Genomic DNA, 26,850 nt, shown 5'->3' on the forward strand with positions numbered 1-26,850 from the left:
AGAGAGAAGAATGCAAAAGTCTCCTTAAATTACCTGATTGAAATAACCGGTGGAATATTCCGCGGGGCCGCCGCGTGCCAGGGCAGCCGCCTTTGGGGTGGTCTGTCAGAGGCGGTTTGCGCGTTCTGAAGAACACAGGAGTTTCATTGCAGCAAAACAGATGTTCATCTTGTTTCTCCATCGGCTGTTTGATGAGAAATTTATTGCTCTTCCGCTGGGCAGGAGGCCCCTCTCGGCTGTGGAGTCTATTAGGCAAGCCAGCAGCTGGCGGGAAGCCAAGGTGAGGCTGTTTTGATGAAACCCATGAAAAGCTTTGGCTTCGAGGCGCCGGTAATAATGCACTGGCTAGACTCTCCTGATTGGGCGATTGATTGGCCTGATTTGATTTATTGATCAATACCCTCAAATTTGGCGTCTGAGAAGCTGCACTAATCTTTAACTGTTGTGAACATCTCTACCTGCTGGAGAATTAGACCCTGATAAGGAATGTATGAAAGGAATCGGGGCTTATCTTAATCACACACCAGGCCCCAGCGCTGCCCGAGCCGGCAAGGGCCTCCACGCACCGGCCCCAGCGCCGGGCAGGCCTGCGCAGATCTATAAATTGATGGAATTCAAAGCCTCCAGCATCGATTACCGTTATAACAAACAGTGGTGCACAGAATGTCTGATTATTTTTAGACAAAGATTCTGTTCTCTCAGCAGCAATTTTGCTGAGGCTGTCACTGTGTCAGATGTCTACTGTTGATTGCAATTAGATGCAATACAAAAAAAAATTAAACTATCTGCATCCTTACTCTTATTTCCAGTTATTCAATCGCTTTCTTTGTTTGCCGTTTCCTCACGATATCTACAGCTGGATGAAATGTTTGGTTGGCAGGAGAAACCCTCAGAATTCGGCGAGGGGGCCGTGGCCCACCCGCTGGGTGGGTTATGTCTGATGGGGCGCAGCAGATCCGGGCGGAGGGGAGCCCCGGGGAGGGTGTTGCTGGGCATCTGGTTAAAAGCGTGTGAGGGAAAAGGCTCGATGCAGAAATGTTTCAGGGCGGGGTCCGAGATAACCATCAACCCCCAAAGCATCCGAGGTGTGGAGTCTTCCTGTGCCCATTCATGTCCGGGAGGCTGTAGGCAGGGATGTGGTCCCCTGCCGGGGTCCTGCGAAGCTATCCACAACCACCAGAGCTCAGAGGTTGGCGCCACTCAGAATAATTAATTCCTCCAAACAGAGACGGCACTTGGGACCGCTGCCGCACTACATCATACCCAAGAAGCAGGCTCCAGGTAGTTGTGGGTACGAACAAATTAGGCATCCCTTTTACATCCGGCCCGGCCGCCAGCATCCCGGCGTGGACGGGCCCATCCATCATCCTGACGCCCTCCAGTTGATCTGTCTTCTCGGAGACATTAGCCCTGGCGTCCTTGACGTTGGAACAGCTGTAAACCAGAGACCATCCATGAGGTGGCTGAGACTGACAATTCATTACACCGTCGGCTGGGGACAGGGGCTCAGGTGACAATGCCAAGGCCTCCCCGTTCCCAGAAGCCAGCTCCACTTGGACTTGTCAACAACCAGCTAATTTTAGAATATTCCAAGTTGAGGATGGAGAAGGAGGAGGTGGCAGCTTTGACTTCGGGGTCCTGCAGAAGTGGCTGAGCTCAGTAAGGCATCCATCAGCACGGCAAGAGTGGGCAAGGCTGTCTTCAGGTGGGTGTGGCGTGGCCCAGGGCCAGACATTCTAGAGCCCCCAGAAGGACACCCAAGGGAGCCAGCAGAGGAGACTACCCCCCAACCCCCGGAGCAGAGAATGGGTCAGTCTTCCTCAGTGATGGTAGGAACAGCATCCACGGTGTGTTTACCATCCACCTCCCTGACCCCTGTACTGGGTACTCCTGGGGGCCCCTTCTCTGCCTGTCCTGTTACCTCGGGAGGTCGGTGGTGACTGTACTTGTTTGACACACGCCGAGACAGGCTTAGGCCTGCCCATGGCCACGCAGCCGGGGAGGGGATTCAGGTTGGTTTCTGGAGTCTAGGCTCAGCCACAGTGGAGAATGCTTAGTAAGCATCTGTTGAACTCATGCGTACATGCATGCCTGAATGGATGCTGCGTGCGCCTCCAGTGGAGATCAGAGGGGCTCGTGGACAGCCACGATGACAGGGCCTGGCCATCTCTCAGGCAGGCGTGGCCTGTGGGCTCTGGACTGCAGAGAAAGCCCTGGCTTCATCCTCACGGCCACAGAGCTGGGCCCAGGCCCCAGGCCCTCAGTTGGAGGAACCGGTTCCATGTTCCCAGGAAGCTTCTGTGCAGAACCTGTCAGGGTCTGCCGGGTCTGGCCACAGGGAGGAGTGCTACTGGGGACTTGAGGCAAGGTGGGCTCGTTGGTCACCTAGCTGGGAGCCAGGCAGCCTCGGGCCAGAGTGTGACAGTGGTTCAGAGCTTGAACCCTGAGGTCGCATAGAGCATCGCGTTCTTAGCTCCCTGCGACCTTGGGCCTCTCTGAGCTCCTCCCTCTCGAGGTCGCTGTGTGGATGCAGTGATAACGCATGTCACCCCGTCACAGTGCCTGGGACCTTACGTTTGGTGGCCGTGGTATTGGTCTGGAGCTCTTGGGGACACCCAGGACCCCTGCTGGACATTTATGGCTAAAGAAAATTCCAGACCAGGGCAAAAAAGAGGTGTCAAGTGACCTCTAAGACACAGAGCAAGTGGCTTGCCCACATCTTCCTCGTCACCTGTTGTCACCTCTTGATGTCAGTTGTCTGTATCTCTCCGCCTTTTCCCTTTCACAGCCCTGGTAACTTTGACCACCATAAGACTCACGCTCCCAGGGCGGGCTTGGGGAAAGAGGCAGTGCCTTGTGGGGCTGGTGGGCGATGATCAGTGCAGCCCCATCGAAGGACAAGCTGGCCATGTCGGTCACACAAAGAAGCCTGCCCTGTGGCCAGGCCATTGGCCACACACAGCATCTCAGTAGAACGAACAGAGCCCGTAAGTAACCTGTGTGTCCATGAGTAGGGACCAGATTCCCCAAACGAGGCTCAGCCACGCAGAACATCCTGCAGCTGTAGGATGGAGTAAGCATGCTGTTCATGTCTCAGTAAAAGGGAGCAGGCAAGATAGGTGCCGTGAAGGTGGCACACTGCACAGCTCAGTGGGTGAATACCCCGAGAGGAGACCATCGTACTCATGTGTCCCAGGGAGTGTGGCCGCAGTGTCTTCGGAAGCATACAGCATTGTGGCAGGCGCCCTGGGAGAGGAAGACCTGTGTGCAGTCCTCCTGGGCTGCAGTAAATGTTGTCCTACGCATTAAGCGCTTTAGCAGGCCTGACATTTTACTGGTTCTACAGACTGATGGAGTGAAAAGACCCTGGACTCTCGCAGTCAGATTTGGGAGCAAGTATTGGCTCTGTGGCTTACAGGCTCGGTGGCCTTAGATAAACAGCAGCCGTGCCGATGCCTTGGTTTTGTCCTCAGTGCCGGGGCAGTGACCAGCGTTGGGGAGATTGGCCGCAGAAATCACCCAGTCCCCACGTTAGCAGTTATCATTAGCAGCTCAGGCCTGACAGGACACACTGGTCATAGCTTTTGTGGGACACCCAGCCCTGGCCTCACGGGCAGGGTCCCAGGGACAAAGGCAGCCCCTTGAGGAACCCACACCCAGTTGGTGCAGCCCCAGACCCCATTAGCCTGGAAGGCTCAGTAATGGATCCCTCCCCAGAGCCCAGCTCCTGACGGTCACAGCTCCTGTAATGAGGCCTGGTCCCCAGCTCTAAGAGAGAGGCGCAGAGCAGGGCCCCCCTCCCCCTTCCCACTCTCCTCTACCCTCCCATCTTTCCCCTCCCCCTTCCCACTCTCCTCTACCCTCCCATCTTTCCCCTCCCCCTTCCCCCTCTCCTCTACCATTCTCTCTTTCCCCTCCCCCTTCCCATTCTCCTCTACCCTCCCCTCTTTCCCCTCCCCCTTCCCACTCTCCTCTACCCTCCCCTCTTTCCCCTCCCCCTTCCCACTCTCCTCTACCATTCTCTCTTTCCCTCTTCATTCTCCTGATGTTTCTTCTCCCTTTCTCTGGATTTCTCTTCTACTCCCTGTGTCTTCTCCTCCCGGGTTCCCCTACTCTCCCCCTTTCTTTCTCCCCCTCTCTGTGGTCTCCGCCCTGCTGTCCCCATGTCAGCTGTCCAAGGGCTGCTGTGGTTGTCACCCTGAGGACCTTAGTTGGGTGACACTTGTGGGAGCTGAGTGTGCTGAGCCGGCATTGGGGCTAGACGGAGGGGATGTGGCAGACCCAGACCCTGCCTTGGAGTTTTTTGGGGGGCGGCCTAGCATTTCTTTGGGGACCCAGGAACAGAGAAAGCATCAGAGCTCCAACACAGAAAGGCAGGGCCTCTCGGACCATCCCCTTGGAGAGGTGTCGGTGAGCCCAGCAGATGGGGCTCCCCAGAGGCCCTGGCACTCAAGCTGAGGCCCACGCGGACTAGGTGTGAGTGCTGGGGGCAGGGGCGGGGCAGGAGCATGCCTGGCAGCAGCAGTCGTGTGCAGAGAGCCTGTGGTGGGTGAGCGTGTGCCAGCCCAGTCAGTCACCCGGCACGTGTCCTGGAAGAAAGAAGGGGACTCCAGGGAGTGACCCCCACCATGGCTGTGCAGAGTATAGATGGCAACGACGGAGTTTGGAGCCCTGGGTTTGCCTTTCAGCCCCACCATCAGCCGGCTGTGTGACCTTGTATGACCTTGCCACTCTGAGTTTCTGCTCCCTTGGCTGTAGAGACAGTGGTGGGACATACCTGGGGGGGCTGCTGTGTGGTCACTGCCCTGCTCAGATCGTGCTGGACGCAGGCCCAGGCCACCCAGGCACTCTCCCGTCATGGTCTCCATAGCACTAGCTGTGTCCCTGCTCCGCAGTGCCTGAGGCTGGGGGTCTGCATCACACAGCAGCCAGGGGTCCTGTGAACCCGTGTCAGGACCTACTCCTCCATAGCTCACAGACCTGCTCCTGCTGCCTGCAGCCTCTGCACTGCTGTGCCCTTGGAAAAGCCTCTTCCCCAGCCGGCCCCTGGCTTGATTCCCCACCCGCTCTGGGCCTTGCTGAAAAGTCCCCTGTTCCCGAAGCCCAGAAGCCCCTTGCTACTGCTCTGTGTGAGCCTGGAGCGCCCCACCCCCACCGCTCCTGACCCCTTCCCTGCTTGGTCTTCTCTTTCCCCATCTCTACGCTCAGAAGCAGGTCAGTGCCGCCCCCTCCCCCCATTGCTCTTGGAGCAGAGGCCCAGCGGTGCCTGCCATCCCTGGGTGCCCCCACCACTCCCAGGTCAGTGGTGCCTGGGGTTGGCCCTGTCTACACAGCTCAGGCTGGCTGGGTAACCCGAGGGTCCACGCACAGCATCAGTCCACACAGGACTCTGGCCAAGGTGGCTTCCACAGCCCCATCCAGCAGACAGCAGCCTGGCCTGCTCGCTGGCTTCCTTCCTGGAGCAGGGATGATGGTGACCAGAGCAGGCCTGGCATCCTGGCCTGTGACCTGGTGCCGGTCATGCCCTCTCTGAGCCTTCTTTGGCTATGACTGTAGGATAGTCAGAGTCAGAGTCCTACTCACTGGCCTTCCTTGTACCCACACTTGTAACTGCATTGCTGCCTGCCTTTGGGTTGATTCAAGGGGGTTGTACTCATTTGGGGTTAAAGGGTTGGGTTATGGAAACCGCCTCCCTGGGTTCAAATCCTAGCACTCTTACTCGCATCCTGGGTGCCCTTGGGCAAGTAACTTGAGCTCTCTGTGCTTTAGCTGTGAAAAATGAGAATATTATCACTTTACAGAGTCGTTATAAGCATTGAATGAATTAACATGAGGAAGGCGTGTGGAACAGTGCCCAGCATAGGACAAGTGATCAGTATGGAGTTGGTGGAATGAGGGAATGTTATCAGGATTTGCATGGGATAATAGTCGGGGCCCCTCGCGCTTGGCCTCTGTGTAGATTGTCAATCCCAGCTCGAGGCCAGTCCGTCCACTAGCGAGGGTCTGTTTTCTCCTGTGGCTTACTGGCTGGAATGCCAGGTGGCTTTCTCCGCTGTTTGGTGCCCACGAGCAGCCGGCCTAGGAGAGGCAGCGTGCGCACCTGAGGTGTTCCTTTCCTTCCCCAGGGTCCTCCCAAGTGGCCAGGGAAGGGACTTTTGGTGTTATCATGGTCTCCTGGTTTACATCCCTGCTGGGTTTCAATCCCAGAAGCCACTGCTCTTCCTGAACTTGTATCACCCACCACTCCCCTAGAGGCCCCTTCAAGTTCGCCCCAGCAGTCCTGCTGCGAGGGAGTCAGGTCCTCGTGAGGAGGCGGGCAGCACAGAGCCCACTCCCCTGAGGCTTCAGGACCTGCCCAACATGCCATGATTTACCGCTGGCGAAGCCAGGGCTCGAGACCTGATGGGGGAGGGGACAGAGGGGAAGCCCAGCACGTGCAGCCTGGTCTCTCCATCTGCTTCTGCCCACTTCTGGTGCCACACCCAGCCTCTCCATGCCTCAGCGTGTGCATCTGTAGCATGGGTTGATGATGGTGAAATCTGGGATTTAGAACCGTGAGTGACATAGCAGGTGTAGAGTTCTCAGCACAGGGCTCCGACCCCTGCTCAGTGAATGGTGGGCGCAATGCCATGAGGCAAGTCATCGTCGGCCCATCAGCCCCCAGGACACGCCTGTTTGGAAGGAGATCTCACTTCCTGTGTCCCCTTCCAGTGGGCGCCTGCCTCGTGCGCTGGAGCAGGGTTCTCAAAGGGCCCACCCTGCAATGGCAGCACCTGCTGCTTTCCAGCGGGGTGGGGTGGGGGGCGGGGACTCATGCTGGAAGCTCGAGCCGGAGAAAGAAACGGCCCGCAGAGGTTCTCATCCAGCCCCGCAGGCCAGTGTTCCACCCCCGGGCCCAGGCCCTTGGGGAGATGGGGACCCAAAGCCGTTTCTCGCCTTTTTCCAATCTGTTTCCAGAGGCCCAGGTGACCCTCAGACCCTTAACCGGACCTCCCCTTGGCCTCATCACCCCCTTTTTCATGGCAAAGCTGCTCAGCTCCAGCCCATCAGAGAGGCCTGGTCTGACAGGTCCCTGGGCGGGCCTTCACCAGACATGGTCACTGACTCACGGGGCGCCCAGTGAAAGCTGGTCACCTGGGCCCTCAGGCTCATTTGCTTACCTTCCCTCAAGGACATACTTTGCAAACCTGAAGTGGGCCAGCCAGGCTGTGGCCCAGCCGTTAAATCCGACGCCAGCGGAATCCCAGGAGGTGCTCGGGGACTCTGAAAATACAGGGGCCTGCAGAAAGTTCATGGAGAAACGCATATTGTGAAAAAACCGTGTGGATTTCAATTTTTTTTTTTTGCACCAAAATAACTTTACTCTCTAATTCCATTTTCTCCGCTACAGTCTGAAGCACCCTGCTTTGTCTTGTGGCTCTTGAACCCACCTCTGGCCTGTTGGTTCAGCAGGCACTCGCCGAGCCCCCGCTGCATGCGCTTTTCTGAATGGAGGTTCTGTCGGTTCTGACCCAGTAAATAGGTTACTAACACGAGGTGTCCATGTTCGGAAGAAAAAGCCAGCGAGAAATGGCGGTGGAGGAAGGGGGGATGGAGTGTGGAGGTGGGGCCTCGAGATGGAGGGCCAGCTGTCACCTCTGCCCGAGAGGGCAGGCGCTGTGTATGCCAGGTACTGGCGGAACCTGGGGACACGACAGGACAGATGTGGACCCTGGCCTCAGTGGTGAGCAGAGGGGGCTGCAAGAAACGAACAGGGTCACCATGCGGAGCGCAGTTGAAGGAAGCCCCTGGGGCAAGAGAATAAGAATGGGGCCATGTAGCATGATGGGCAGGGAAGGCCAGAGGGCCAGTGAGAGGGCAGTCAAGGGGAAGAAAGATACACACACACAGTGGGGGAACAGCAGGTGCAAAGACCCTGCGGTAGCCAAGTGCTTGTCCAATGAAAGAGTGGCTGGAACCCACAGAGCAGAGGACATGAGGGCAGAGTGGTGGGCAGAGCACACTCCGTTCGCTGGCCCAGGGAAGATTTGGGACTTAAGCTTGGGTGTCCACCCCTCCTGACATGGCAGAGCTTCTGGCTATGGAGTGGCAGGAGCTGATGGACTGGATGCTGTGGCAGAAGTGACTGCTGGGGGGGAGGCACAGCAGGAAGACGTGGAGAGGCTGCCACACCCGTGGTGGGCGCAGAGATGGCCAGGCAGGGGCAGATACAAGAGGATTTCAGGCAGAAGGAACAGAGCTGATGCAGAGAGGGCAGAGGATTTAAGGTCATACATAGCCCAACCGGTGGCCACGACTGACCGCACCCATGGACCAGCATGGAGAGCCAGAAACAAAACCTCCCCACCCCCCACCCCCAGCCACCTCCCTTTGACTCATTCTAGTCCGGGCCACCAGGTGAGAACTACCTTCCCAACTTCCACGCAGGTCCCTCTGTCCGTCCCCACACCTTGTGCCACTGGGGTCTGCTGGCGTGCACTCTGCGTCCTGCTGTTTGCTCGGCACTGCACTTGTAAGCCGTATCAGCACCGTCTGCCGTTGTTCGTGCGCGTGGCTGCACCGCCGTGACGTGTGCAGTGAGTGCGTCACAGACGCGTTTACGCAGCCTGCTGAGGGTGGGCACTCAGGTTGTGGCCATTCGGGAGCTGGGTGGCATTTCTATGAACAGTCCAGACCTGCTGGCTGTAATGTGCTCATGAATCGCCTCGAGAGCTTGTTAAGATACAGACCTCAGTTCAGTAGGTCTGGGGAGGTCCTGAGTGCGGGCATTGCACACAAGTGCCTGTGAGATGCCTGTGCTGCTGGTCCATGCCCATCCTGTGGACAGTGAGGCTCGTGCTGGTGAACATGTCCCTGGGGTACGTAGCCAGGAGGAGACCTGCTGGTTGTAGGGAGGCATGATGGCCAGTTTCACGGAACACTGCAAGCAGTTGTCCCAGATGTAAGCACCGTTCCACTGCACGAGGCTCCAGTTGCCCCACATGCTAGTCAGCACTTGGTATTATCCGTCTTCCTTTTCAGCCGTCCTGGTGGAGAAGTAGCTGTGTGTAGTCATGGCTTAACGTCACAGGTCCCTGATGACGGATGAGGTTAAGTGTCTTTTTGTTCGTTGCCTGCTGAGGGCTCCTCTTCTGTGAGGTGAGGGTTTGAGTCTCTTGCCCATTTTTCTATTCAGTCATCTCTTTTTGTTACTGAATTTTTAGGCGCTCTTGACTGGACACACTCCTTTATCGGGTCAGTTTAACAAGCTTTCTCCCAGGTTGTGTGGCCTCTGCACGTTGGCTTCACCTGCTCTTTTTAATTCAGTAGTGACTGCCCAGGACCTGGGGTGGGTGGTGTGCCGAAACTCCCCCTTTTGCCCGTCATAAGCACTCACAGTGTGCTACTGGAGACAGTGTCCCCGAGCCTCTCACGTGTTCACAGACCGCACACTCTGGCCCCTGACCTTCCTAAGGGTCCTCAGATTCCTGGTGAGCAATCTGCCACCTGCCCCTCCACACTTCCCCCACTGTTGGTGCGCACCGTGGCATCCGCTGATCTCAGTGTCCTGGGAGTTTTCCCACCTCTTGAAGCTTTGGACTCCTCGCTGCGTTCATGTTTCCTGGACGCCCAGGGGGATGCGTGGGATGGTCGGTGCACAGACAGCCCCTCTGTGGCCGATGGAGGTACACAGGAAGCTGGTTGGTCTCATGCAGACTGGGAGGAGTGAAGGCAAAAAAGGCAAGTGCACCTTGTGCCAGCTTAATTTCATTTCTAATCCGACGGGGACCCCTCACCTTGGCACTTGCCGCTCCCCCAAGCCAAATGCCCTGCTTTACTCTGGGGTGTGTGTGTGTGTGTGTGTGTGTGTGATCCTGCCATGGACTCACACCCTCCGACACCTCACATCACACCTGCATCTGTGCTGTGCCACCTCCTCCCTGCCGCCTCCTCCCTCCCACCTTCACTCTTGGCCCACCAGCTCCCAGACCCCACCTAGCAGGAAAATCCCCTGGTGCCCCAGGAAGCCACTTCCCACTGGTAACCCTGGAGGACACAGAGGGGCGGAGTGAGGCCTGCAGCCTCGGAGCTCTTCCCCGGGGCGCTGAGCTGCTGTGCCCCCTTCACTGGCCTTGTGAACTGGGCAGTGTTCACTTTCGCCAGCTACAAACCAGGGATGATGCCGGCAACTCACGGTGCGGCAGGGAGGGCTGAGTGAAGCAGTGGGTGTGGGATGCCAGGAAGGGGTCGGCGTTGACCCGCTGCGGGCAGCGTGGAGCTGTCGGCTGCCATTACCCTTCCTGCTCCTGCTGTCCTGACGGCACCCGGCTGCCCCCGCTCTCCCACGCTGTCCACGCCAGCCAGATGCGCCTGCCTTCTCTCATCCCCAGGCTTTGTATGTGCTGCTCGTTCTGCCGGGAGCCTGTGTCCCCATTCTCTCTCTGGGGACCCCTCCCGTTTATACCCTGAAACCGGTAACCTCCTGCTTCTGGCACATCTCCTGACTGCCAGCATTGGTGCCGCGCCCCTGTGGGGTGTGTGTGTGCACAGCAGGGGCTGGTCTCTCGTGATGCTGGGAACAAAGGACAGTGTTTCCTGAGCACCTACCGTGTGCACTCTCTGGGGGAGCTTTTCCCTGAGCTCTCCCCATGGTGCCCCTGACGACCCACACTTCCACACTGAGCCCAAAGTTCCACGTGGGGAAGAGGCCGAGCCAGGGTCCCCACGTGGCCCCCTCCCCACCCTGGGCTGGTCCAGCCCCTTCCACTGTGTCAGCCCCGCCCTCCCCGTGAGCGCTCAGCCCTCCCTGTTTACTCACCAAATCTCCTTCAAGGGAGACTGGTGCCCCCTGTTGACTGCCCTCCTCCCCTGCTGAGAACCCCAAGAAAGGGGGACAGGTCACTTCTTCGCCGTCATATCCCATGGGTATTCCCAAACCTTTCCAGGAGTCTTCAGAATCAGACCAGTCTCAAAATACCAGGAAGCTGCGATTTGCCCTCTGCGCTCTTATTCTGGCACGAATGCACGTTGGAATCTTCCAGAAGCTACCCAAGGCGTGATGATGGCATGATGCCATGGCTCTGACACCTGCACTGGCGCATGCACTGTGTCCTGTGCTGTAGGAACTTCCCAGTTCTCACTGGGTGATGAGTGCCAGTTCCGGGTGCCTGCACAGACGGGCTCCTTGAGGGTCTGAGTCACGGTGAAGGGTTTAAAAGGGTCCTGAAGCCCAGTGTGAGAACCGCTTTACCGGGCAGTGCAGAACGGGTGAGTGAAGGAAGGAGTGGGCGGAGTGAGCGTTGCCGACCCGGCTTGTCTAGGTGGGACGTTTGGACCCGGCTTGTCTAGGTGGTTGTGGTTTGGGGACCGCATGCTGGTGGCCACGTGGAGAATGGGTGAGCCCAGGAGCGGGGCGCATGGGTGAACCGAGTCCCGCCTGCTGGAACACAGCTCTTGGCCTGGTACCAGCGTGCCTCGGCACTGCCAGCGGCTGACCGACCGAGGTGTTTTCCACAGCAAAACAATTTGGAATAATGAGAACTTTACAGAATGTCTTTAAACATGCTGGTAATGGGCATAAGAAAGCCTTGCGAAGTGTAATCAGTTATTAGCAGCTGATCAATTATCCTCATGGATAGCAGTGGAGGGGGGAGAGGAGACACAATAATAAGCCCCTTGATTAACTAATTTGAATATCTTTGGAGAAGAAATTCTGAAATTTCTTTCCATTTTCTCGCCTGCTATTGTACCGGCCGCACATCTGCTGGATCGAGGCGGGACGGAAATGGTAATGAGTGCCGTGCTGTGAACAGGCCCCTTGTTCAGCACCCAGAGAGGAAGGCTGGGGGGTGCAGCCAGCCTGGCCTGGGGACCTCGTGCCGGCTGGAGGGTGGAAGCACAGGGCTGCGGTCAGCCCTGCCCCACGGTGTGACCTCTGCCCCCCAGTGAAGCGTCAAGGTCAGGGGAAGCTGGCTGTGGAAGGCAGAAGGCACAGGCAGGCCAGCACCCATTTGAGTAGCGACACAGGTTGTCCTGCAGACCCTCCTGGGCCAGTTGGGCCTGGGGCAGTCCCAGGATGGAGCTGACAACAGGAGAGGACCCTGCACGCTGGATGCCACTGTCAGCAGCAGGCCCCTACCCAACCTCCATGTGCAACAGGCCTACAGAAGGCAGGGAGTGAGCCTGGGCAGCATTAAGGGTCCCCTCATGCCCTGGGATCTTGGATGACCCTGTGGACATATCGCCCCAGTGGCCACCTAGCTTGCAGCCGCCTTGCAACTAAAGCAGTCTCTGGAGCCAGACTGCCCGAGGAGGCCAGCTGTGCGGCCTTAGGCAAGTGACCGGACCTTTCTGTGCCTCCGCCTGCGCTGCCTTAGAAAGGGGAGAGCGGCCCTCACGGCTCGGCCCGGGGCCGTCGACACAGTAAGCGCAGTACAAACGTGAGCGCAGCTATTGCAGCTTCCTGCACCCTGTGCCATTAGCAGGCTGGGCTCGGTTTGCAAACTGGCAGGCCAGGCTCCAAATCCCCCCAATAAATCTGTTTTACTTGGCACAAGCTGCATTGTTAAAATTTTTTTTCTGGGTTTGTTGCCAGCCATTAAAATTTGGGAGATTCTCATATCACAAATCAGGACGGGAGGGTTTTTCCAGGGAATCAAGCCCCCTGGCCCCAAGTCGGCCAGAGCTGAGCAGGGGCACTGGTGTCCCACTCGGCGCAGCACGCCCCACCCCTTCACCTCTCATGGCACCTGCTGCGCCCACCCTCGCCCGAGAGACTGGGAGGTCTGCTGGGGACAGGATGCCCCAGTCCCCGCTGTGCCGTGGCCTGAGACTCAGACACGCCTGACGGAGCGTGTGTCTGATGAGACGCTGACCTACAGCGCAGGCCTGTGTCCCCAGACCCCTCAGCAGCCTTGCCTGAGGAGGCGGCCAGCTCTAGCCTCTGTTAGCGCCCCCAAGAGGCCCCCAAGAGGCCCTGTGGTCTCTCCTGCTCCCGCTTCCCACACCCCTCTGTCCTCTCTTTGTGCCTCCTACAGGAGGCGTTCTGGAGACCCCCACACAGGGGTCTCAGTTGCCCACCCCAGGCCAAGGCCCAAAGTGCCAGAGAAAGCCCCGCACAGCCGCGGCAGTGCCCGTGGTCCCTGGGCCTCTCCCCCGCCCCACCCCAGTGGCTCTTTTATCTTCAGTTGGAGGCTGCTCAGAACAGAGCCTCCGAAGCCACCTTTCAAATCCTTCCCGCCCCCTCCCCTGACCGTTCCACTGCTTAAAAATGGCTTAACCAATTTGGGTTATTTTTAGTAAAATGCCTGGCGTGTTGGCTGACAACCTGTATTCTAAGTTTCAACCTGATATGGAAAAGACAGAGTTTATAAACCTCCACGGGAAAAAAAGGAGAAATGCACAAAACATTTCTTTAGAATAGAAATCATCTGAAACTGACCCCATGGGTCCTGGCCAGCGGGACTTCAAGAGCACACAGAGGAGTTTGTTCATCTGAGCTTCCAGCACTGCTGGGAGACCTGGACACAGCATCCTGTGGACCGAGAGGCAGGATGGACAGAGAGGATTTGAACCCTGATTCCACCACTCTGTATGTCCCTGAGTCCTCAGTTTTGCCATCTGTGGTATGGGGGTGCTCGTAACCACCCCAGGTAGAATCCAGAGCCTGACCCTAGTCACATGTTCATGCGTCCTTATTGTCACAGTGGCCTGGTGTGGGAGGAAGCCCTGATCTCTGTGAAGGTAGCTTCCCCTGCCTCCTTGTGTCTTTTGAGGTTGATTTTTTTTAAACAGCTCTATTGAGGTATAATTTGCATGCTATAAAATTCATCTATAGAGACACATGCGTGTATATATGTGTGTGTGTATATGCACACACAATTCATCACATATAGCTCAGTGATTTTTAGCATACTTGTCGAGCTGTACGGCCATCACCACGACCATATTAGAGCGTCTCCACCGCTCCAGAAAGCTCTCTGGGATCCACTTAGAGCCACTTTCCCATCTCACCTCCAGCCGCGCAACCACGCGCCTGTTTTCCGTGTCTACAGGTTTGCCTGTTCTGGTTGTTTCCTGCGGATGCGATTGTACAGCGGAGGGCCTGCCGTGTAGTGCTTTTGGTGTCCCCCCACGCCGTGCCTGGTGGTGGTGTTTGGGTGAGCCGCGTCCCCTCTGCTCAGCAGCTGGTGGGTGCTGGCTGGGTGGTTTCCACTGCCGGGTCCCCTGAACGGTGCTGCTGTGAACACAGGGACACAGAGCTTTGTGGAACCGTGTTATCACTTCTCGTGGGCACAGTGCAACTGCTGGGTCCTAAGGCAAATTTATGTTTAAACGATTAAGAAACTGCCCGACTGCTTTCCCAAGCGGCCCACCAGTCTGCATTCTCACTGGCGGTATTGCACCCGGCATTCCTCCTTGAGGTTTGAGTATACATTTTAGGTTCCTGGTTTCAGTCGGGATTTGGCCTGGGAATTCTGGGAGCCCCTGGTGCTTGAAGAGAGGAGTGGCGGGTGGGAGCGTGGGACACGATCACACATCCTTCAGTGTTCTAGAGCAGCGCTGCCTTGCAGAGCTTCTGAGATTGTATGAACCGTGTGCGTGCGAGCCCTCCGGTGTGGTGGCTTCCGGCACCTGCAGGCGTGGCCGTGCAGCCGAGGGTCGGATCTGTCCCTGTTGCGTTTGCGTTCATTTAGATGCATTGGGTATAAGTGACCCCACGCTGCCCTGGTGGATCGCCTCCTTCTGATGTCCAGGGTCACCGCTCCCGTATGCCAGATCCTCACGGAGTCTCTCTGAGGATGGATCAGGGCTCAGTTCTTTAACCACAGGCAGCTGCATAGGTGTGAGGCTCGGGGACCACAAGGATGCGCTCAGTGGCTCCAGCAGACTTGGGGGACTTAGGTGGGGCTGTGCCGTGGAGTCACAAGAGTGTAGGTGGGCCCTGGGGCTAGGGGACCCAGGTTCAGATCCCAGCCCTGTCACTTACCAGTCTGGGACCTGAGACAAGGGACCTGTCCCTGCTGAGCCTCGGTGTTCTCATCTGAAGAATGGGAGTAGTACGGCCCCTCTGTGGAGGAGGCAGCATCACTCTGAAAGGCCTGCTGTCCAGCTCGGAAAATCTAATCCCTTAGCTGCACGCCTGCTTGAGGGGCGGGGAAGGGGTGGGCTCTCCTTCCCATTGTAAAGGGAACACCCAGCACCCCTGTGAAGAAGACAGGCTGACAAGAGAGACGCCTGACAAGTCCACGTGATCGTCGTTTTTCTGCCACGAGAGCCTTCAGCTTGAAGACCCCGAGACTCCGTGGCTGGCGTGAACTCGCCACTCGCAGACCCCGGTTTGACGAAGCCTGGAGAAACGGGATTGCATGGGAGGGGCATGCGCGCGTGGGCCTGGACAGGGGCAGACCAGATCCTTCTCCGCTGCTCTGCGCAGCCTCCCTCCCTCCCCCCGGGGGGCTGGGCCCTTTCCGGGAGGGAGGGCTTACGACCTACAGCCAAACCAGGGAGGCGGAGCATGCTGCTAAGGCCAGCTTCTCCCACGGCAGCGGGGAAGGCAGTTTGATGTTCAGGTCTTGTGGCTGCCTTGCAAAGGAGGGGTCTGGCCCCGCCTTGGGGACGAGGGGCCTGAGTCTCTCTGGCCGGCCTTGGAGAGAGGGAGGAGCAGGAGATGGGAGCAGCTTTGGTTCTGAGGCCTTCCCTTTGGGGAAAGTTTCCAAGTCCCCACACCTGTGCTTAGAGTCGGGGGACAAGGGTCACCTTCTGTTACTGTCGTCCGGAGTCCCGCCTCCTTGTCTGGGAAAGCCAAGATGTTAGACCGTGAGCCCCACCTGGAGCAGGTGGCTCCGTGCTTGTTTGAGAAATGACAGTGAATGCCGTCGGTTTGTCAGCATGCTAGGTGTGAGTGGCATGGATTAGCTGGGGACAATGACGCTGCCTTCGGAAGCTGTGGCTGGGAAACAGCCCTGGGGTCAGTGCTGACCGCGGCCTGCTTTGTGGGAGGCAAAGACGGCTTCCTGTCAGCAGGAATGGGGCCGCAGCGCAGGCCAGTCTGGAGGCCCCTGAGGTAAGCGGGGAGTGGACAAGGGTTCCCAGGGTCAGCCGAGCCAGCCAGTACCCCCCAGTTTCCACAGGGTGAAAACGTGGCTCCTGGTAGGCACAAGCGGCTGACAACTCTCCCACTCCCGGAGAGACCAGGACTGCTCCCATTCCCGGCAGCAGTGTCCCCTCTGGTTGCTTGGGGACCAGGCTGGCTCCGACACCCCCAGCCTGGCGCCCCGCCTCCTCCCTGGGCCCCTGGTCTCGCTCACTGTCACCACTCCAGCCCCTCCGCCCTACAGAGTTGTTACCCTCCCTTCACTTGTGTGACATGTTCAGCAGCCACCAGATTCTTCATATTCCTTGTTCTCGTCCAACATGCAGAGAAACTCGGGAAAGCAAACGTTCATTCCAGAAAGCTCTGTTCTGCTTTTGCGGGGTCTGGGCCTAGGTGCCAGGGGTATAGAGGTGGACCAGACAGGGGAGGGCCCCCAGCCTCCCGGAGCTTCTAGTTGTTGGGAGGGGGCTTGCAGCCGAGTGGATGTTCTGTGGAATGGGAGCGGGGAGGGGCGTGGATTGGAATTGAGGGCGGGTCCCACTGAGCAGTGCCTCGTGGTGGGGGTGGGGAAGCATCGCACACAGGGAGAAGCGCGTGTGCAAAGGTCCTGGGGTGGGAGCGAGGACAGGAAGCAGTCAGTGTGTCTGGAGAGCCTAGAGTCAGACGGGGGGGCCCTCCCAGGAGGGCTGGAGCCCACTGCAGTGGCCAGTCCCAGTGGGCCCCGTTAAGAAGTCTGATTTTAATCTTCGTAGCAAATAAATCAGGGCCGAGTTCCGGGCCAGGAGAGGTGAGCTGACTCACGTTCGAACAGCTTCCTCCGGCTGCCACGCAGAGAATGTAGGCAAGGTGGGCGCCGAGCGAGAGGGGAGGAGGCCTGGGATGGTGGCAGCTTGGACAAAGGCGGCAGTGGGGGTGGTGGTTATTTCTGGACAGTTAAAGAGATGTGGCTGGGACTTGCCAAGGAATGCTGCTGCTGTCCTTCTGCCGCTGTGACGGCGCCGGGGCCTCAGAGAGGGGCTGCAGAGGCAGAGCTGGCAAGTGCCACAGGTGAGGGAGGAAGCCAGGCCCACCCACACCCTGTTCCGCTTTCCACATGGCTCCTGGGGGCCCCGCCGGATGACCATTTCTGCTGAAATGATGCCTGTAGAGATTACCCCCATTTTACAGGTCGGGCAGCTGAGATGTAGATGTTAGGGTCTCCCAACCGGTGGGTGCCAGGAGGATTTGAACAGCTGGTGAGCCTCGCCTGTGTGTCCACGCACGTGCCTCTGTATGTCTTGGTGTCCATGCGTCTGCGGAGCTGTGTCTGCATTCTTGTCCACATGTATCCGTGTGTGTTTCTGGGCATCCTACACCTGTGTGTCTGCGAGTGTCTGTGCACCCACCCACACTCGTGTAGAAAAAAGCCTGGGAGGCAGGCTTTGCCCCGCTGCCCTCGACGTGCCAGGGCTGCCGCCCGCTCACCCTTTGCCTCCTCTCTCTGCCATCCCTCATCTGCCTGAGGAACGCATGTTACTTTCATGAGCAGTGCTGGGTGCGGGGCGGGGACGGGACAGGCCGCTCAGCGGTGCCTCACACGTGGTGTCCATGTTGACTTTGGAACTGGTGTTGTTTGGTTTGAGGAGGGGAGTGGCACCCCCTGCCCCCCATTCAGAGAGGGTCTGAGCCTCGCCTGGACTCTCCCTGCCCTGTGTACCACGTCACGCGTGTCTCAGGGACCCTGCGCGGGGATCTTGATGCCGTCTCAGGTCACTGAGGCTGGATGTCTGTGATCAGCGTTGCAATAAATGTAGGTGCATCTAGAGATGTCGATTCCCCAACAAAGGCATTTTCCTTTCTCCCTCCGCCCACCTCCTTTCTTTCCTTTATGAAAGTGGCAAGAATTGTGTGTCCGGATGCTGTGCAGCTGGATGGCAGATAAGACCACACCCTGGACAGGAAGCAGCCCACAGGCGCTGCCTATCAGGGCGTTAGGGGGAGGCTCTGTCTTGGTTCACTGGAGGAGTGGAGTCTCCTGTGTGTGTGTGTGTTGAGGGGCTCCTTCCTGGAGGTGGCAGCAGGTGGGCAAATGTTTTCCTTCCTAAAAGAAACAGCTACAGTGTGTGCTTAGGCCGCAGCTGAGTTCGGGGTGGCCCTGGGAGCCAGGAACACCAACAGCACTGGAGGGAGCGCTGGCACTTGGGTCTGGCTCTCTTCCTCCCTCTAGCAAAACGTTTCTCTTTGAAACTGGTTCTGTCCTGGCAGGAAGCTGGCTCCACAGGCCAGTCATTCACAGGTGTGTTGAGAAAGAAAGTGCATCTGCACCCCTCTCCCGGTCCTCTCAGGAGGCAGCCCCCCATCTCCTTGCCCCACTTCACCAGTAGGGGCTCGGGGGAGATCAGACACTTGCTAAAGTCCACGACAATCTAGGGTATAAGCCGGCGTCTAGCCAGGCCGCCGGCCGCCCCTCTCAGAGCCTTCTCTCTCAGTCTTGCCTTCAGGCCCACCAGGCAGGGCTCTCAGCTGCCAAGTGGTGGGGAGCCCAATGTCCCAGGGGGCCCTGAAATCCGCCACCTCCACCTTCTGCTGTTGCCCCCACTGCCCCTTGCTCACCGGGCCGGTAGCAGGAGGTGGGAGGTGGCCCTCTGCTCTCCCAGTGTGCGTGCCTTCCCTCCACCGCCTCCTCCTCTCCATCCCCTGTGGCTCCCAGCCACTCTTTACTGAGGTCCCACAACTTTCCCACGCAGTCTGCAGGAGTCCCCTCTGTGCCCTGCGTCCTGTTGGGTGGGGCTCTCTCCTGTTGTGCTTCCCCTGGGATGGCACCTGTGTGTCTGTGCCATTGTCCCACCCCACTGAGCCGCACAGGGCACTTGGAAGCCAGCCTGGCATACAGCAGGTGCATAGGGACTGAGCCTAAAGCTTCCACCCCTGCCTGCAGTGCGTGCCTGCCCCTTCTTAGCCCTGCACACCAGTGGATTTTTCCAGAGGGCCTGAGGTTCCTGCAGATCTTCGTCTCTCCTTTGTCTCCCTTCAGCCTCAGAAGAGTGGCTGCTCAGGGAAACGGTTTGGGGGGGAAGCATAAGGAGTAGCAGAGACTTGAGCTGGTGCAGTGTTGTGGGCAAGAATGGAGCGGGGTCCGAAGCCCTGCTCTGCTTTCGCCCACTGTGAACGTGGAGCAGTGATGCTGTCTCTCGGGGACTTATTTTCCTTATCTGCAAAGGGGGTTGTTAGGAGCCCAGACTTCTGGAAGACCAGGTGGTCTGAGGTGTGAAAAGTACCATCACGTAGAAGCATCCGGTTCCTGCACTGTGGTGAGGGATCCACCAGTGAGGCCCTAGCAAGTGCCTTGCACATAGTAGGTGCTCAGTAAGTGCCCAAGGAGGGAGTGCTCGGTTACTTGATGTGATCAGAGGAGGGCGGGGAGCTGCCAGGCCAGCTCACGCAGCTGGACCAGACCTGCTGGCTCTGAGCAGACGGGGTCCCCCCCCTCACTGAGACCCAGCAGAGTTGGGGCTACTTTGTTTTCTCAGTGCCTGCAGGGTTTTTAATTCTGAGACCTCTGGAATATAAAACAGCAATCAAGGCCAAGAGGAAGTGATCGGATGTGTCTCCCAGTTTTTGGGGCTTGTCATGAGATAATTAGGTATTTGATTGGCATCTGCTCTCAAGGACAGCCACCTCCAAGTCCCACCTGCAGCAGGAGCGGGCTGTGTGCTTGCCCGATGCTTGGGAGAGGCTGGCTGGAGGGGGACAAGGCACTGAGGCAGGGGAGCCCCTGCTGGGAGTGGGGGTGGGGCTCCAGGAATCAGCCTGTCCATCTTTCATTCTTTACATTCATTCACTGACGCAGCAAGTGTTCAGCACCTACAGCCATGACGCAGAGTCCTTGTCCTTATGGAGTGGACACTGGAGGGGGCAGGCAGCAGAAACAGGCAGGTAAAATACGATATAAAAGGTTCCACAAAAAGCATTATGGACAAAAATAAGCAGGGTGTAGGGGAGGTAGACAGGAGGCGTTGCTGGTTTGAACAGGATGGCGGCACAGGTTCTGGGGGAAGTTACTGTAAGAGCTGAGACCTTGAGGGTGCAGGGAAACATCTGTGTGGAAAACAAAACAGCATTTCGGGCCGCGGGAATAACCAGTGCATAGGCCCCGGGCCACAGACGTGCTGGAGACCATGTGGGCTAAAGAACCAGCCACGTCCCTCTGTGGCCGCAGCAGAGTGGGTGAGGGGGGAGCAGCAGGAAGTGAAACCAGAGGTGAAGCAAGTGGTGAGCACTTTGACCTTGTCTGAGTCAGGTGGGGGCCTTGGAGTGGTTTTGAGGATGTGAGTGGCTGCCAGGTGAGGACAACACGGTAGGAGGGCAGGGGTGACAGCAGACAGCCCAGTGAAGAGGCTCCCGTGGTCACTGAGCATGATGGCCTGACCCAGGGAGGTGGCAGCAGTGAGGGTAAGACATTGTCGCATCATACGATTTGCTGACTGATGTCAGCCTGATACCCGGGTCAGGGAAAGTGGCCTCAGCGTTGGCAGCAGCCCCAGCTCAGGCACCAACCTTGGCCCTGGGCACCCAACCCTCCCCAGGCACTTCCTGTAGCCTGGACCCTGAGGCTGTGGCCCCCTGAGGGAGGCAAGGCCATGACTGACTTGCTGCACTCTGCCTGCCAAACACTGGCCCTCAGCCTCCCTCACACGGACAGCAGATTGGCCCCTACATTTGCTGGAAGTCTAAGCTGGGGCAGTGCTCAGGAGGCTTGTGGCCTGCGGCTCCCATTGTCTGTGCTGCCTGTGCACCCAGATGCTCCATACAGCGGGGCCTGCGTCCTTCTCGCCCCTGGAAACAATGTAGGCACCTCAGGTGTAATGGGTGAGTGATTGGACGGACAGATGGCCAGGTGATTGGATGGGCGGACAGCCCCAGTGGGCCCAGCGTGCTCCTGCTCTTCAGCTGCGTGGGTTCTTGTTGAGGACAGTTCGAGGAAAGCTGGCCCGTCAGTAGCTGGGGTGCAGCTCCCAGGAAGCACCCAGAAGAAAGGACCCAAAACACATAGGTTGGATCCCCATGGTGCCTGTTCCCAGTGGGTGATTTGGGCAAGTAGCTTAGTCTCTGTGCAGAGGCACTGTGTGTCCCATGGTACCCACATCACAGAGCTGTTGATTTGCTCCATCAGCAGAGATTTCTGGAGATTCCCCTGCACTCTGAGTGCTGCTGGGGGAATTCGGTGAGCTGCCGTGCCCAGAGGGCTCTCTCCACCCCGGCCGTCACAGCAGGGTGGTCACTGCTCCAGAAGCTCGCCGCACAGTCGTCGGCAGCCTCTCTGCTCATGCCCAGGCCCCGAGGCTTGGCACCGTTCCCCTCCACAGCTCTCTGAGTGTGAACTGCCCATCACCTTGCGGAAGACAGGAAAAGCCAGCCTGGCTGAGACCCATTCAATGTAGGCGCCGCCCCTTGCCCCGGCCTCAGATAATTGGCCCAATACATCTTGGTGTGGGGAATTTACATACGGTGCAGCCGGTGATGGATGGCTCTGGGAACCCAGGCTGTCTCTCAGCCGCCATGCAGTTATCCATCTAGGCGGACTGCAGAGCCATCCGTCTTGTCGCGTCTCCTTGCTGGTGGCAGGTCGGCATGTGCCCTCCCTCCATCCTAGGTTGTCCCTGAGTCCCCCCCTGCCAGAGCTGGCCCACTGAGGCCCCTCTGAAGGCGCCACTCCCAGCCTGCCCCACTACAGACAGAACAAGTCCCTTGGCTGCGAGCATCCCTGGGACTCCCTCCTCCCTGTCTGCCTGGGAGCTAGTGGCAAAGCCCTGTGCGCTCCGGGGACCAGAGATGCAGGTGAGACATTTGGCAGCCAGAAAGGTGTCGCCTCCCTGCTCTCGCCACAGGGGACCTCTCCTGCCTCTTTCTGGTAGCAGGCTGTCACTCCACTGTACTTGCCGAAGGCTTCCTGCACACCAAGCATTTTGCTAGAACTGTGGACAGAGCTGTGAGCAACCCAGACACAGTCCCTGCCCCTGAGGGACTCCCATTCCACTGGAGGTCAGTACCACTCTGGACGCCGCCACGTGTTCACTCCTCATCTCCTGATTCTCAAGAAGTCCGCACCAGGGGCCGGCGCTGTGGTACGGCAACACCCATAGCCCACGTCAGAGTACCAGTTTTCAGTCCTGATCTCTGATCCAGCCCCCAGCTTGCGGGTCTGGGACAGCAGCAGATGACGGCCCAAGTGCTTGGCTCTGCGTCCACATGGGAGATCCAGACGGAGTTCCCTGGCTCCTGGCTTTGGCCTGGCCCTTCCCTGGTTGTTGTAGACATTTGAGGAGTGAACCAGCAAACGGAAGAGCCTGCTTGCTCACTCTCGTCTCAGTCTCTCTCTCCTTCCCTCTCTCACTCTGCATTTCGGATAAATAAGTCTTAAGAAAAAAATAAGTCCTCACAATATCCCTGCAGACATGAATTTCTGTCCCCATTTTACAGACACAGAAACTGAGGCTGAATCATTATAAAGAGCAAACTTACCTATGGTGCTAGGACCAGAATCATGGTTACTTTTACAGGATGGTGACTGGGAGGGGACAGAAGGGACCCCTCCAAGGGGATCGGGGCCATGAACATTCCCTGTCTCCTTCTGGCCAGTGGTGAAAACGCATCCAGCTTAGCATGGGTATATCCCAGTCAGAAACAAAACGCGGGAGCCCATATGAAGATAAAGATTCAGGGAGTCATTGTCAGAATGTCCTTGTGGCAAAATTCACACAGAGGGAGCTGTGCATCTAAAGTTCAGGCAGGGAGGAGCCGGCAACCTTGAAGGCTTCTGCTGGCTTCTGTTTGGAGTGCCTTGAGATCCAAGTCCCAGGACTGCTCAGCTCGCTGATGGCAGACCCGCTGAGGGCTGGGGGCACGCGCTGGGTGCTGGGCGCTGGGCGCTGGGCACTGCTTGCTCCCATCAGAAGAGCCCCTTCCTTGGAGCCCCGCCTTCTGCTGCAGCGCCCGTCCTGGGTGCGGCTCAGTCCCAGCCCCCTTTCTCTCCACACGTTGGCCCGAGCCTCAGCTGCATCTATCATCTGCTTCAAGCTCATTAAAATTATTTCTTTTTAGTTGCAAATGGGCTGTTTATGATGATCATTATTTGAATGGTCTGCGCCGGGCTCCGGGCTGTCTGTCTGCTGCTGCTGGCCGGTTAATCAGATGATTCGCCTCCTTGCCTGGGCTGGGTCCAGAGTCTGGGGCTGTGTTAAGCAGGGCTCCCCAGGGCTGGGGGCTGGGGCTGGGGCTGGAGGCCAGGGTGGGAGAGGATCCCGAGTTCTGTGAGGTTTTCCAAGAGGAGGCCCTGCTAGCTCTGTGAGCATTTCTAACTCCAGACCTGTGAAGAATTTTTCATTTCTTCAAAAAAAAAAAAAAAAAAATTAACATGGCCTTTTCAATTGTAAATCTGTTTCTTTGTAAAGACCATCGTCAGTCTGTCCTTGGCCTTCTTGCTTTGTTGATGTTCATATATCTGTTTTATAGGGGTAGGAGCAAGTGCTTCTTAGTATCTTTGCTTGTTTCAGTCAAAATTGGCAATACTCTTGTTGGTCCCCGCCCCCCTCACCTTTTTGGGTAAGATTATTTACTACCTTGTGAAATCCAGAACTCATGGAATCATTTATCTGGTGTGGTGTTGTCTGAGTTCTCAGTTTATCTAAGTATAAGATTAACGTCAGCCAACATTTATTGAATACTTGGTACCATGCTTTGGTGTTTTACACATGTATGTTATGTCATTTACAACAAGCTCTCTGAATTCATACCAGCTAATGGGGAATGAAGCAGGTGACTAAAAATTTCCCTTATAGGCTGGTGTTGTGGTACAGCTGGCTAAGCCACCACCGGAGATTGTGGCATCCCATATAGGCATGGTTTCAAGTCCTGGCTGTCCCACTTCTGAGCCAGCTCCTTGCTAATGCACCTGGGAAAAGCAAAAGATGGCCCAAGTTCTTGGGCCCCTGTACCCACATGGGGAGACATGCATAGATTTCCTGGCTCCTGGCTTCAGTCTGGCCCAGCCCTAACTGTTGTATCCATTTGGGGAGTGAACCAGCAGATGGAAGATCTCTCTCTCTCTCTCTCTCTCTCTCTGTCCCTCTCTGTGTAACTCTGCCTTTCAACTAAGTAAACTAAATCTTTTTTTTATTTCCTTTATAATCCACCAAGGAGATAATGCTCACTTCAGTTATTAGAATTGACGCTATCCCTTACAGACACTTAACATGTTTGTCATATGTGATGATATATGATAAGAACTTAGCATAGTACCTGGTCTGCATAAGCACTCAATAAATGGTAATTTTTTTGTTTTTATAAATTTTATTTATGTGAGAGGAAGAGACAGAGCTACTGTCTACTGCTTCACTCCTCAGATGCCCAAAGTGGCCAGGGACAGGGCCAAAGCCAGGATCTGGGAACTCAATCCAGGTCTCCCATGTGAGTGGCTGGAACCCAACTACCTGAGCCATCCATACCACCTCCCGCATTAGCAGGAAACTGGAGTCAGGAGCTGGAAGTAGGTGTCAAACCCAGGCACTCCAAAGTGAGATTTCTGGTATCTTAACTGGCACTGAACTGCTAGACAAAATGCCTGCCCATATTTTTTACTGGTGTTATTATTGATGGTAGTGTGTTTACCACAGAAATGCAGCCAGAATTCAGGGTTCAAAAATGAGGATAGAGTGAGCAAAGTTGAGAAGAACGTGGATGTCTCTGGCATTGCCTGTTTCTCAAGAGCCAAACAGGAAAGCCACCAACAACTTGGGTTGCCGTGAGGCCTCCTGAAGTCCCCCTGCCTTCCCTGGCTCTGCCCTCCCTGCTGCATGGTGCCACAGACACCCTGCCTGTCAGAGGTGCACCTGCCAGCAGCCTCGGAGGTACTGGTAGGGCACCAAACATAAAGGTCTGGTGCAACACAACAGAGAGTTGGCCTTACCCTGCCCTGGATGTCCTGCAGAACCTAAACTGGGTGTGTTGAATGAAGAGTCGAATCCAGACCCACCAGGTATCTCAGTTGCTGTGGTGTGGGGAGGTACAGTGTCCCTGAAACAGGAGCACAGCGCCAGAAACAAGGTCATCCAAAACCAAAGCATTAAAAACCCAAGTCTCAGTTGTTTGTCCAGCAGCAATGTGCAGATGACATCTTTGTCTTCAAGGGGACAAGAAAAACTGTGAGCACTTGGCTCAAGAGCGCTCCAGGTCTCTTTCTCCCCTGGCAGGTGAAATTCTGTTCACCTGGCTGCACCAACTGTTAGTTATCTATTGCTGCAAACACTGAGCTCACCCAGTCACCCGATATGGTGGCGGCGGTCAGCTGTGGTTTCTGTATTGGAAACTGACCTTGGTTTTAAATGAAGACAACCAGACATCTATGCTTTTTCTTGCGACACCTCATTCCCCTCTAGGCCCAAAATTGTATGGGGCCTTTTGACAGGCAGTCGTATCCACCAGCAGACCGGTGCTGCAGCAGGAATTAGTTTCAGGACCGTGGACAGCGCCCATCCCCCAGCGCCACGTTGGACAGCAACTTTTGTTCCTCTACCGTCTCCTTTCTGCTCTTCTGATTCTCCAGAGATGTTAGACACTTCTCTGGAATAGAATCTCCTGCCTGGATTGCTCCAGAGAGCCCCATGGGGCAGAGACACTTTTCCCAGGTTTGGGGTACCAGCTTTGTGGTGCTAGGGTGAATTGCTGTTTAGCAGATTTACCGACTCTCAGACATGATCTAAGACAATTGCCATGCGTTCCGTCTCTTAGAGGGAAAAGGATTTGCAGCGGGTTAATAGTACTTTTATTTCATTATCTAATGGTAAAAGTGTTTCATTGTGTGTGCAAGATGAATGTGTATTAGCAATGACAAATGGGGTCTTTCAACACAGTGCTGGGCCTCCTCATACATATGTTAGATTAAAGAGTTCACCCTAGAAACACACTCCCGCATCTGCATGTGTGTTTTTAATAAATCTGATTGCAGAAATTTATTGCGCCACCGGATTTAGGAAATTATGGGGCTTGATTGCTGCAAATATAATCGGGTGATATATACAGAAATACTCCTCGAGTTATGGTCCAGAAAAAAAGCCCATCTCGGGACGGTGCAAGAAAGCAGCAGACCACATAAACAGAGCATTTCTTGAATTATGCAAATGAAATCCCTGACAACTTGCAGTGAATTGTACTCCCCTTGTGCGACTGCCACTGTTAAAGTGAAAAAAGCCCCTAGGGGTGATCAGACACACACGCTCGGCCAGCAGGCAATGTCTGAGAGGAGTCTGAGCTGGGCGTGCCCCCTTCCATCCCCCACTTTTTTCCCCCTCGCTGCTCCATCCTGCAAAACACTCCCTCCTCCCCCTCTTCTGACACCACAGCCATTGCACACAGGCAGGCCCAGTGGCTTCCAACCCATCTCTTCTGAATCCAGGAGTCTCCAGTGAAATATTTCTTATACTTGAAGTGAACCTTAAATGATTTACTGCAGGGTACACAAAAGGTCAGCATGCTTCTTATTGGCACCTTCATTTTTCCAAAATCCACTGAAATTAAAAAGCCATCTATATCTTAAAAGGCATATTTATGAACCTTTAAGTGTAAGTAAGTCATAGTTGGAAGAGTTCCCACATCTGATATATGAAAGCTGTCGACAGCACTTTCTTGCTGTATAATATGCCCATACAATATGCCACACTTTACTATTTTGACATGGTTCGGAGATGTTTTCTACAGTTACTGACAAGCTTATGCCATCACTCCTTTGGAAATGTAAGAGG

At 56.3% G+C, this 26,850-nt stretch overlaps 1 protein-coding gene across 7 annotated transcripts in view; it reads left to right on the forward strand.

The window, feature by feature from the left end:
* Positions 1-26,850, forward strand: part of CUX2 (cut like homeobox 2) — a 250,152-nt gene that overhangs the window by 131,578 nt on the left and 91,724 nt on the right. The window contains exon 1 of one of the 7 annotated variants that reach the window (XM_089323126.1): positions 15,515-16,045. The exons of the other annotated variants lie outside the window; for them this stretch is intronic. The gene's annotated coding sequence lies outside the window, so the exon portion shown is untranslated. Of the gene's footprint in view, positions 1-15,514; positions 16,046-26,850 lie in introns of those variants that run through there. 7 annotated transcript variants of the gene reach the window in all.

The sequence above is a fragment of the Oryctolagus cuniculus genome, chromosome 21 (assembly GCF_051225735.1).
Source record: "Oryctolagus cuniculus isolate XC-2025 breed Fujian yellow rabbit chromosome 21, ASM5122573v1, whole genome shotgun sequence".
Taxonomy (NCBI): domain Eukaryota; kingdom Metazoa; phylum Chordata; class Mammalia; order Lagomorpha; family Leporidae; genus Oryctolagus; species Oryctolagus cuniculus.